The sequence below is a fragment of the Dasypus novemcinctus genome, chromosome 22 (genome assembly GCF_030445035.2).
Source record: "Dasypus novemcinctus isolate mDasNov1 chromosome 22, mDasNov1.1.hap2, whole genome shotgun sequence".
NCBI lineage: Eukaryota > Metazoa > Chordata > Mammalia > Cingulata > Dasypodidae > Dasypus > Dasypus novemcinctus.
The window spans coordinates 47,656,239-47,667,171 of record NC_080694.1 but is presented as its reverse complement, the minus strand read 5'-3'; positions in this window follow the sequence as shown (position 1 = coordinate 47,667,171).

The following is a 10,933-nucleotide window of genomic DNA, read 5'->3' as shown; positions in this document are numbered from 1 at the left end:
ATCTTGTTGCTTCAGCTCGCCACGCCAGCCTGTTGCATGAGGAGGCACTGGGAACTGAACCTGGTACTTCCCATATGGTAGGCAGTAGCTCAATCACTTGAGCCACATCCATTTCCCCTACAAGTAAATTTTGTTGTGTGTTTTTGTTTGTTTGTTTGTTTTTATTAGGTACTAAGGATTGAACCTGGGACTTCATACATGGGAAGTAGGTGCTCATACCACTGTGCTACACCCACTCCCCTTTGTTGCTGTTGTTTTTAAAAGATCTATTTATTTATTCCTTTTCCCCCTTCCCCTCCTCCTGCCCTGCTGTTTTTGCTGTGTTGTCTTCTCTGCTTATTTTCTCTCTTCTAGGATTCACTGGGATTCGATTCTGGACACTTCTGATGGGGAGAAAGGTTCCCTGTCAACTGCACCACCTCAGTTCCTGGTTTCTGCTGCGCTTCACCTTGACTTTCCCCTTGTCTCTCTTTTTCATGAGTCATCATCTTGCTGCGTGACTCACTTGCGCGGGGCACCGGCTCACCATGCTGGCACTTGCACAGGCACTGCCTCGCTGCATAGGCACACGTTCTCTTCTTTTTCACCAGGAGGCCCCAGGGATCAAACCCAGGTCCTCCCATATGATAGGCGGAAATTCTATCACTTGAGCCATATCCGCTTTCCACTTGAGCCACATCTGCTTTCCTGGTTTAAAAAAAAAATTTTATCACTTATGCTAACAGGCTTTTATTTGTGATTGTTTTCCCCCCTCCATTAGATTGTCAGCCCCATGTATGCAGGACGTTCGGTTCTACTTCCTTCCCAACCTTTGACAGTATGCAAAAGAAAAAGTTTAATGTGTTTTGTGCTGTCCTTGAATTTTATATTTCTCCCATGATTCATTACATATATATTAAGGGCCTGTTACATGTCTGATATTGATACTACCCTTGCCCTTATAATCTAGTTGGAACAAAAATATAACCTCAAGAAAAATTAAACAGCACAAGGTGGCATACGATTAAGTAAAAATAAATGATTTGGGTGGTAAATTCCAGGGATTCAAAGAAGAGGGAGGCCATGATCCTACTAACTCAGAAAGTTTCCTAGAGAGGGTGAAGCTTTCGGAGGATGTCAAATATGTCTGAGTGGTTTAGCAGGGCCTGGAACTTTGGGAAAAGACAGACGAGGGAGAGAAGAAAGGGGACTGGTTGGCCCAGAGGAAGATAGACACATATTCTAGGAACCTCTGAGTAACCGCCTGGGAGGGAGGGAATTCCATGAACGAATGCTAGGTTCAGCTGGATATATGCTTTGACTTTGCTTTGGAAGCAAAGTGGATAACAAATGGAAGATTAGACTAAGGGTCTTGTGCAGAAGGAATTGGAGGCAGAGTGGGTGAGGAGCAAAGGATTCCCATAAGGGGCTCCTGTAATAAGCTCATCACTTAACCCCGCTTATGGTGTGCTTGCTCTCATATACTGAGGTAGAAAAGAGGGAAGCTAGTGGTGGAGAGTGTTGGGGATCGAAACATAGTCCCCCAAAAAGGCACGTTGTGGTCCCAACCCCTGGTCGTAGGGCTGTGAGCACGTTGCTGATAGGACCTTTGAAAGGCGTTCGTTTGAGTTAAGGTGTGGCCACCAGACGGCGATGGGTCTTAACCTCTGTTCCTGGAGGCTCTATGGAGGAGGCCACAGAGAGAAAGCCACACGGAGGAGGAGCTGAAGGCGACAGGACCTGGAAGAGAAAGGAGAAGAAGGACCAGGATGGGCACACGGCAGAAAAGCCAAGGATCAAGGATCACCCGCCACCAGCCCCGGAATGGCACCATCTGTGGAGGGAAAGCGTTGCCTTGCCAATTCCTCGATTTGGGGCTTTTCCTGGCCTCAAAACCATGAGCCAAAAATAATTCCCATTGTTTAAACCAACTCATTACACGATATTTGCTTTAGCAGCTAGGAAACTCAAACAGATACAGCATATTCTAACAGAGTGCAATAAGTACTCTGTTAGAACTTCGGGAATATCTAGCTTGGACTAGGTCAGGGAAGGCTTCCCAGAGGAGGGAGTCCCAGACTGGGCATTCATGTACAGAAGTAGGAGAAGGGCAAGGAAGGAACAGACTGTGCAGAGCACAGAAGCAGGGGAGAGCAGGGGCACATTTTCCAGGAATGACAAATAGATTGGTTGGCCTTGGAAGTGAACAGGTGACCAGAGGTGAGTCTTGGAAAAATGAGCAGAGATGAGATCATGAAAGGCTCATAGAAGAGACGCTTCAAGCTGGCTTACAGAGTGTTAGGGAGGTGGACAGGGCCAGGATTGGATTTTGAAAAGAGCGCTCTGATGGTGGTCTGAAAGGATGGAAGGTGCTGGCAGGGCGTGCGAAGGGATATAGGGTGAAAGGCCAGATCGGGGAGGAACCATGCGAATGTCAAGAAGTGTTTGGGCGGAAGAACCAGCAAGACTTGGTGACCATGAGCCTGAAGGACAAGCGACAGGGTAGCGTCAACACAGAAAGCTCAGAGCTTTTTGAGCTCCGGCAGCTCAGAGAATGCTGTTACTATTGAGAGAAATAGGGAAGTTAGGAGGGGAAACTGGTTTTTGGAGGGGAAACTGGGGGTGGGGGAAAGATGATTATTTCAGTTTTGGACATGTTAAGTTTTCTTTCTTGAGCTGGTATGTTTGGTTTCTATAGTTGTTCCTTCTTCCCTTAAAACTTAGTTTCGGTGCTTAGAAAAGAATGTAAAAGAACCCAGTCGTGTATCTTGCATAACATCTAGGTGCTTCTATTTATACAACCTAAAATTGCCCAAGAGCCTAAGGGATCAATAGACACCCAAGTTGCTCCAGATTTTCAGCGACAAGAACTACATGAAGGAGGACACAGGGAGGCTGGCTTGCCCAGGGTTTCGTTCCTGGCTTCTCCAGCTGCAAGGGAAGGGAGACTTGGGAACCTCGCTTGCTTGGCAAGACTTTTGTTTTTCTGAGCAGTCCTAACTCAAAGAATCATAGCTTCCTGATGGACCTGCCTGACGAGAATCACAGGTCTCTCATCCTGGATGATCCTCACTCAGCTTTCCAAAGGAAAAAGGTTTCTGAAGAGACTGTTGCTCTCTGGGGACAGGAACTGGGTTGTTTGCACCCTCATAGAACATTGGCTTCCCTTGAATATTTTTAAGTCTTACTCACACTAGTGGCTGGGGCTACCTGTCAGAGGGAAAATGGGCCAGCCTGACTCTCCGGGTAACTGGAGTGGAGAGAGCCCCAAAGGGAGATGTAGGGCAGGGCAAGGCAGGACAGAACAGCCTGACCCTGGTTTGCCCTCCACCAGGAGTAGAGCTGGTTGGACTAGGACCAGCTGACCTCACTGGCTCCCAGGAAACTTTTTTATTAATAGGAGGTACTGGGGATCAAACCCAGGACCTTGCACATGGGAAGCTGGCGCTCAACCACTTGAGCTACATCTGCTCCCCCCATAGCAAACTCTTTAAAATCACCTGCCATGCTGCCTCGTTGATTCTCATAAGCACACAGAGAGTCCTTGACTGACCTCTTTATGCACAGTAATAAGTTTAACTTGAGTTTCTTGGGGTCAAGCTAACCCTCCTTGGGTGACTTCCTTAGTAAGGTCGAAGCATCGCTGAAAAATAAAATTTCCCCAGAATAAGAGTGACTTTCCTAGTTTGGGAATTACTGGAAGTGGGCAGCATTCCTGAAATCAAGGAGAAACCCTGGTTCATCCTTGATGCTTCTTTCTCCATCCTTCTGGCAAGAACAGTCACCTGATGCTACCGCCTTTACAAGGCATCCTTAAAACCCATCTACTTCTCTCCATCTTCACCACCAGCCTAGACCTTCAACTCTTGCCTGTTCCTCTGTAATATACTCCCAACTGGTTTCCCTGCCCTCACTCTTGCCCAGCTATAATCCATTCTCTACAGTGAAGTGGTATGGTCTTCCCAATATGTCCATTTGCTCATGACCTGTGTTGGCTTGTTTGCAAAAGTGACTGCCAGCGATTACTCACATCCCCATATGTGCACTCTTCCCATCAAGGGATAGAAGCTATTTTCCCTCCTCTTGAATCTGAGCCTTATCACTTGCTTTTTTTCTTCTTCTTCTTTTACTGAAAACACCATTTATTATGACAAAACAGCAAAGCTATGTGGGTTTGGGTTTGCCCCAGGTTGGAAATGGAGCAGAATCTCCCAGGGCAGGGCCCTCCCTGCCCACCACAGCTCTTGCCTAGAGGAACCTTGGGCACTCAACTGGTTGGGTCCGAAGACAGATGCACAGTCAGTCAGATGATGGACTATCAGAAGGGCCTTGGAGACGGGGGTTGGGGGGACCTACAGTCTCCTCCTGCCCCTTAATCATCTGCAGGCTGAGCTCTGGGTGGGCTCTGGGCTTCTGGTTTTCTTATGGCTCATGATGTTGCTGGTGGTGATACAGGGCCTGTACCAGTCCACCCAGAACTGGGAGCCCTAGACTCCCTTATCACTGGTTTAACCAACAGAATGTAGAGGAAATAATATTTTGGGACCTTCAAACACAGGCATTAAGAGCCCTGCTTCTTGGGAAGTGGATTTGGCTCAACTGATAGGGCATCTGCCTACCATATGGGAGGTCCAGGGTTCAAACACAGGGTCTCCTGGCCCGTGTGGCGAGCTGGCCCAGGTGCGGTGCTGATGCATGCAAGGAGTGCCCTGGCACGCAGGGATGTCCCCCACATAGGGGAGCCCTGGGCACAAGGAGTGCACCCCATAAGGAGAGCTGCCCCACACGATAAAAGCACAGCCTGCCCAGGAGTGGCAGCTGCACACATGGAGAGCTGACGTGGCAAGATGACGCAACAAAAAGAGACATAGATTCCCAATCCCGCATGGAAAGAATGCAGGCGGACATAGAAGAACATACAGTGAATGGAAATAGAGAACAGACAATGGGGATGGGGTGGGAGGAGGGGGGAGAAGGGGAGAGAAAGAAAAAGCAAGAGCCCTGCTTCTGTTTTCACTTTCATGGAATTCAATTGCCATGTAGAGAATCTGGGGACAGACAGAGAGACAGAAGAAGATCAGGCAGGCCCCAGATGGTGCAGCCACCCTAACTGAGGGAACGGGTATGTGGGTAAACCCATCAAGAACATTCTAGCCCCAGAGACCTTGGATTCTCCAGTTCCAGTCAAACCCCTGCAGGGGACACCATAAGGAGCCAGGAAGAAGCCATTCCTCTAAGCCCTGCTTAAACTGCAGAATCGAGCAGAAAAAGGGTTAACGCTGTTTTAAGCCAGTAAATTCTGGCATGGCTTGTTATATAGCAATAGGTAGCTGAAGCATGTCCTAGACTTTAAATAAAGTCAAATTTCCTTAAACTGGCTCTGACCTGGCCCTTCTATCTCCAGCCTGCTCTCTCACCACTCCTCCTCATCTTCCACTCTCCGTTTTTACTCTTAAACATCACTTCTCCCAGGAAATCTCTGATTCTAGAAACTGGGTGGTAGACCTTATCATGGGTTCCCATACTGTACCCGTATCTGCCTTACTGTAGCACTTAGCAGGTTATATTGTAATGGCCTGGTTACCTATTGGTCTCTACCATTATACTTTTAACTCTACCAAGGTGAGGACTGTCTGCCTTTTAAAATAATTGTACCCCTCGCTCCAAGTATACTATCTGGCACAATATGTGTTCATTTAAGATTCGATGAATGAATGAGTGGATGAGTGAGTGGATGAATGCCAACCAAATAAGGGATTAGAGCTATGGAATATTCTTTTTAAAAAATATTTTTTTAAATTTATTTTTAAAAAATAGGTCAGACAAAATGTTACATTAAAAAATGTATGGGATATTCTTTTTAGTGTGATCCTGACTTTTCTCTTTTCATCCCCAGCAGATACAATCGAAAATTTTTGTTTCTGTTCTCTGAACCTTAAATTTCTCCCAATTTTAGCTGTCTCCAAAGGGACAATAATGTGTTCATTATGATCAGTTCCAGAACATGATGAAACCTCCAAGTGATGAGTCATCAAAGATTAAAGTGTAGTTTTAATTTTTGAAAATTTAGTGGGCCAGTTTATGGCACTCTAGGTCAGTAACTTGCCATCAACTCGCAGGATAAAAGCAATCCAAATATTTGCCCAGCCTAGATTACAGCAAAACAAAACAAAGAACTTGCTTCTGTAAGCGTTTTTACTTTCTCAGAGGGAATTCCTTATCTGCTACCCATTTGATTCTTACCACAATTCTGGACGATGAGTAGAAGAGGTGGTGAGTGGTGTATTTCTGTTTCACAGGTTTGGAAGCAGAGGTGGTAGGGTGTCCGTAAGCACATAGTTGGTCAGTGAGACCAGCGAGCTAGATTCCACCCGTCGATGGACAGTGTGCTACCTTGGCCCATGTGATCTCTACGAGGACAGTAGGAAGACCCAGTTAATTGAATAACTAGACGTTGTACTTGAGAAGTTATTTTTCTTTATGGTATTTAGTTATTACATTTTCCTCATTCCTTTTTTAAAATTTTAATTTTAATTATGGAAACTGGTCGGCGGGAACCCAATCAATTGAGCCACATCTGCTTTCCTGTCATTCTTTTTCTATCCCCTCATTTTTTTTCTCTAGAGTATTTTGAAGTAAATCCTAGACATCATTTCATTTTACTTGTAAATACTTCATTACATATGTCTAATAGACAAGGGACTTTTTTCTCTGTCTAAAGCATAACCATAATACTACTTCATACCTACCCAAATCAGCAATAGAGCTTTAAGGTAAGCCAATATGCTCCTTGAATTCCATTTTTTCATAACGGAATTGGTTCATTCAAGTCAGATTCTAAATTTTGCAGTTGGTTCATTCAAGTCAAAATCTAAATTTCCACATATTGTTTTTGGGTGATATATCTCCTAAGTCTCTTCATCCCTCCCCCATGTTCATTTGTTGAAGAGACAAGTTTGCTTGTCCAATAGAACTCCCTAGGACCTGGCAGATTGCACGCTCACGGACATAAAAAAATTATGTTTATATATTATGCATTATATGTAATTCATCAATGCAAATGAAATATAGTGGAACAATTTATGAACAGGCTATTACAAATGATAACCACCGCCACAGTCAGCAAATCTTTATTGAGTATTTATTCTGCGCAGCCTTCCCTTTCTGATTTCTCAGTTAAAGGGTAAACGCCGCCTATGCAAGAGCCATGGTGAAATATGTGCCTTCTTGTTTCCCCTATTTCCACATCATAGATCCCATAGATCCTGCCAAAGAAACTCAGACTTGCCACTTCTTTTTACTTAGTTCCTACTATTACTCTTCTACTCTAAGACCTCAGCTCCTTCTGAATGGTCTCAGTAGACTCCAGCTAGATTGCCAGCTTCATGTAAGCTTTGTGGTACCATGTCTGTTCACCAAATGTAACATTGTCCCTACTACTTAGCAATTGTCCAACACATAGTAGGTGCTCAGTATTATTTGAGTGTATGCAGAATTAAATGGATTTCTTAACCTCCAATCATTATTTCCTATCCAATCTGAAGATTTGGACTAGATTCATTTTCCTAAAATTGTCATTTCATCTCTCTGTACTGAGTACATTCTGCATTCAGTGGTGGGCTGGCACCAGCTCACATGGCTTCACAAGAGCCAATTGTTAAAATTCAGGAAGTGCTCAGCTGGATCTTGAACTCTCTCTCTTAAATGGAGTCATCTTACCTATCTAAAACAATTTTTTTGTTTCAATGCCCTCGCCAGAAGAATCATCCAGACTAATTAGACTGTCCTCACTTCCCCATCCCCCATTACTTGGCACCTTCTATTTAACTCTTAGCTGCTAGTCAACTTTGAAAACAAGCACATAGCACAATGCTTGGTATATAGCAACAACAGTTAACATTAATTGAGCACATTCTGTGTGCCTGCCTTTTTTATTATTATTACTTTTCTCTCTTCTTTAAAAAAATTATTGGGATAACATATATAACATAACATGCCTATTTCACCATTTTTAAGTGTACAGTTCGGTGGCATGAATTGCATTCACAATGTTGTGCAACCGTCACCACTATCCATGACCAAAACGCTTGCATCACTCCAAACAGAAACTCTGTACCCATTAAGCAATAATTTCCCATTCCCCTCTCCCTCCCCGTCCCCCCCCCCCAGTCTGGTTTTTATTTTAATTAATCTTCACCATAAGTTTATGTGGTAGGTATTCTGGTCCCTATAAAGTGAGGAAACGGAATCACAGAGAGTTTTCCCCAGCAAAAGCTTTTCATCCCTTAATCTTCTCCATCTCCATTTTAGTAAATGCCACCACCATCCACCCTTTGATTGACTAACCCAGGAGTCATCTTGATCCTGTTCTTTCCCTCAGACCCCCCACAGCCAAGCATCAGGTCCAGGAGACTCTACCACCAACATATACTCTGAATGGGAATCTGCCCACTTCTTCCATGCCTGTGGCTATCAGCCTAGCTCAAGGCATTACTATCTTTCACAGGCATCACTGGTTGCTCTGTGACTGGTCTCCCTGCTTGTATCTACTCTTCATCTGAGAGTCAGTGGTCTTTGAAAAATATAAATCAAACCTGATAATTATACTTAATGTGGTTACATAAGTGAATATTTTCTAATGTGTCCTTAGGAAATATACATGGAAGTATTATGTGTTCAAGGAGCACGATGTATGCAAACTACTCTCAAATGTTGAGGAAATGATATAGATAGATAGTTGAATGATATAGCAAATGTGGCAAAATGCTAAAAGTTGGTAAATCTTGGTATCTGGTTAGGGGTATATAAGAGTTCTCTGTACTATTTTTGTGTTTTTGCAATCTTCCTGTAAGTTTGAAGTATTTCAAAGTAAATTTTTTTTTAAAAAAAGATCAGATCATATTATTCTTATATGTAAAATTCCAGCGACTTCCTGTATCATTTAGGCTCCAATTTTATTGCCCTTTGGGTAATATACTGCTGAGCAGGGATTCAGACCCTGCAGCAGATTTTTTGCTTGTTTATTTTGTTTTGTTTATCACTACCTTTGCTAATCCTGAGACTTCCCCTTCCTTTGAGTTTATATTGTCAGGATATTTAGTGAAAGATTTAAAGAACTTCCTCCATTCCAACTCCAATTCCTTAAGTTTTTCCTTCAAATGCAAATAAAATCATTTACCATTTAGATATACTGTAATTAAAGAGAGGAAAAGGCAGTTTCTGCAACCTAAAGAAGACTTCCTTTTTTTCTGTGTGTGGTCTCAGAGTCATTTAAAGGCATAGAGAAAGAGCTCGAGAGGGGGTGGGCAATTGGAGGGGGTGGCGGTGGTGGGCTAAATCCAGTAACAGAAAATAATTGAAGCTGGATCGAATTATATATAAGCCAGCAAATCCCACACGATTTGACATTGGACAACTCTTTATGGTAAAATGTTAAGTACTTAATATTTTATTTTCATCGCAGGTCATCTTGCACGGTGCCCCAAAGCTATGCAAATGTTCTTAGGACAAATGTGCATATGCTTATTAGATTTAACAATTCGCTGCTCACTGTTAGGAAAAGGGTCAGGCTCAACCTGACTCCCTTTAACGAATGAGCCTCATTTGCACTTCTGGTGACAAAAACATTAGTCCACAAACCAGAAGGATGGGATAGGGGCCGGAAGGATAATCAGAGGACTGTACATTTGGCGAGGCAATCAAACTCAATCACTTTTCACCCCATATATTTTCTTTTCCTCCGCCCCTGTATGTGTGGCATGTTTCCTGCATGTGTTTTAATTTGTGACTGGATTATCTAGGAAGCGATGGAGACAGCTCAGACCTTAAGCCAAGGCGAAAAGCTAGCATCCACCCCAATTCCGTTCTTCACTCCTCTCTGTACATAAGTGACTTTTTCTGCGTTTGGTTGGGTAAACTCCCAGGAAGGGAAGTAAGTTAGCGGAATATTAGTATTCTTTTTAACCATTTTGCTGATTCTCATCTGCTGCGAAGGAAATTTGATTCATTTTCCTAGAACAAAACTAACGTTCGATAGTGCATTTGCATTCCCTCTTGAATTAAAAAAAAATCATATACATATATATGTGGGTATGTATATATATAAAGACCAGTTGCTGGAGGCCCAAGGCCAAATCATGAGTTTAGTAGGAGATGGTCAGACACCACTGATGAGTGGCCGGCACATCCACTGCTTCTCCCACCACCCTGTGACACGGCCCTTCTCGGGGACGCTCAGGCTCTTCTCCAGTTGCCGAAACGCTTGGTCATGGCCCCATCCTCGGTAATAAGGCATGACTGTAATTCCTCACCCTCTGGCTAGTATTAATCATGATTCATTTCATGAAAGAGGGACTAACAGCCTCGGTAGGCCCCAAGCACAGCTAAGCTGGAAGGATTTCAGGTTGGGGCGTGGGAGGCCTGTCTCTGTAGAAAGAGGGGAATGAGTGTGCGCTCCTGGGGGAACGAGCTCCGGATCTCGCCAAGGAGACGGCCAGGCGGCCTGTGCTCCCAGAAGCTCTTGTTCATAATCCTGGGGCGACAAGCTCCCCCCTCCCGTCTCTCCACCAACCATCTGGGGTGATGTTATCCCTCCCCACGCTGCCCGAGTGAAGACGTGTGCAAGTCCTTGGGATGTCTACCTCAGCCAGCCCCAGCAGGGACTGATTTGGGAATTAGTCTCTCTCGCTAATGAATACCTGCCAGGACTGCAGACTGGGGAGGGGGATCTCAGAGATAACCTCACCCCTCTTCTCTGTTCAAAGACAAGGGGAACCAACAAGGTTGATGAGAGACGCAGAGACCTGCCCGCGGACGCTGTACCGGCGGGCAGAATGGAGGCTAGAAGTCCGGGTTTGGGGCCCTTGGGCCTTTCCGCTGCAGCAGGACCTCAGCCGAGCGCGGGCCCTGGAGGGTCCCTGGGTCCCACAGGAGTGCACTAGGAGGGCTGCCTGCT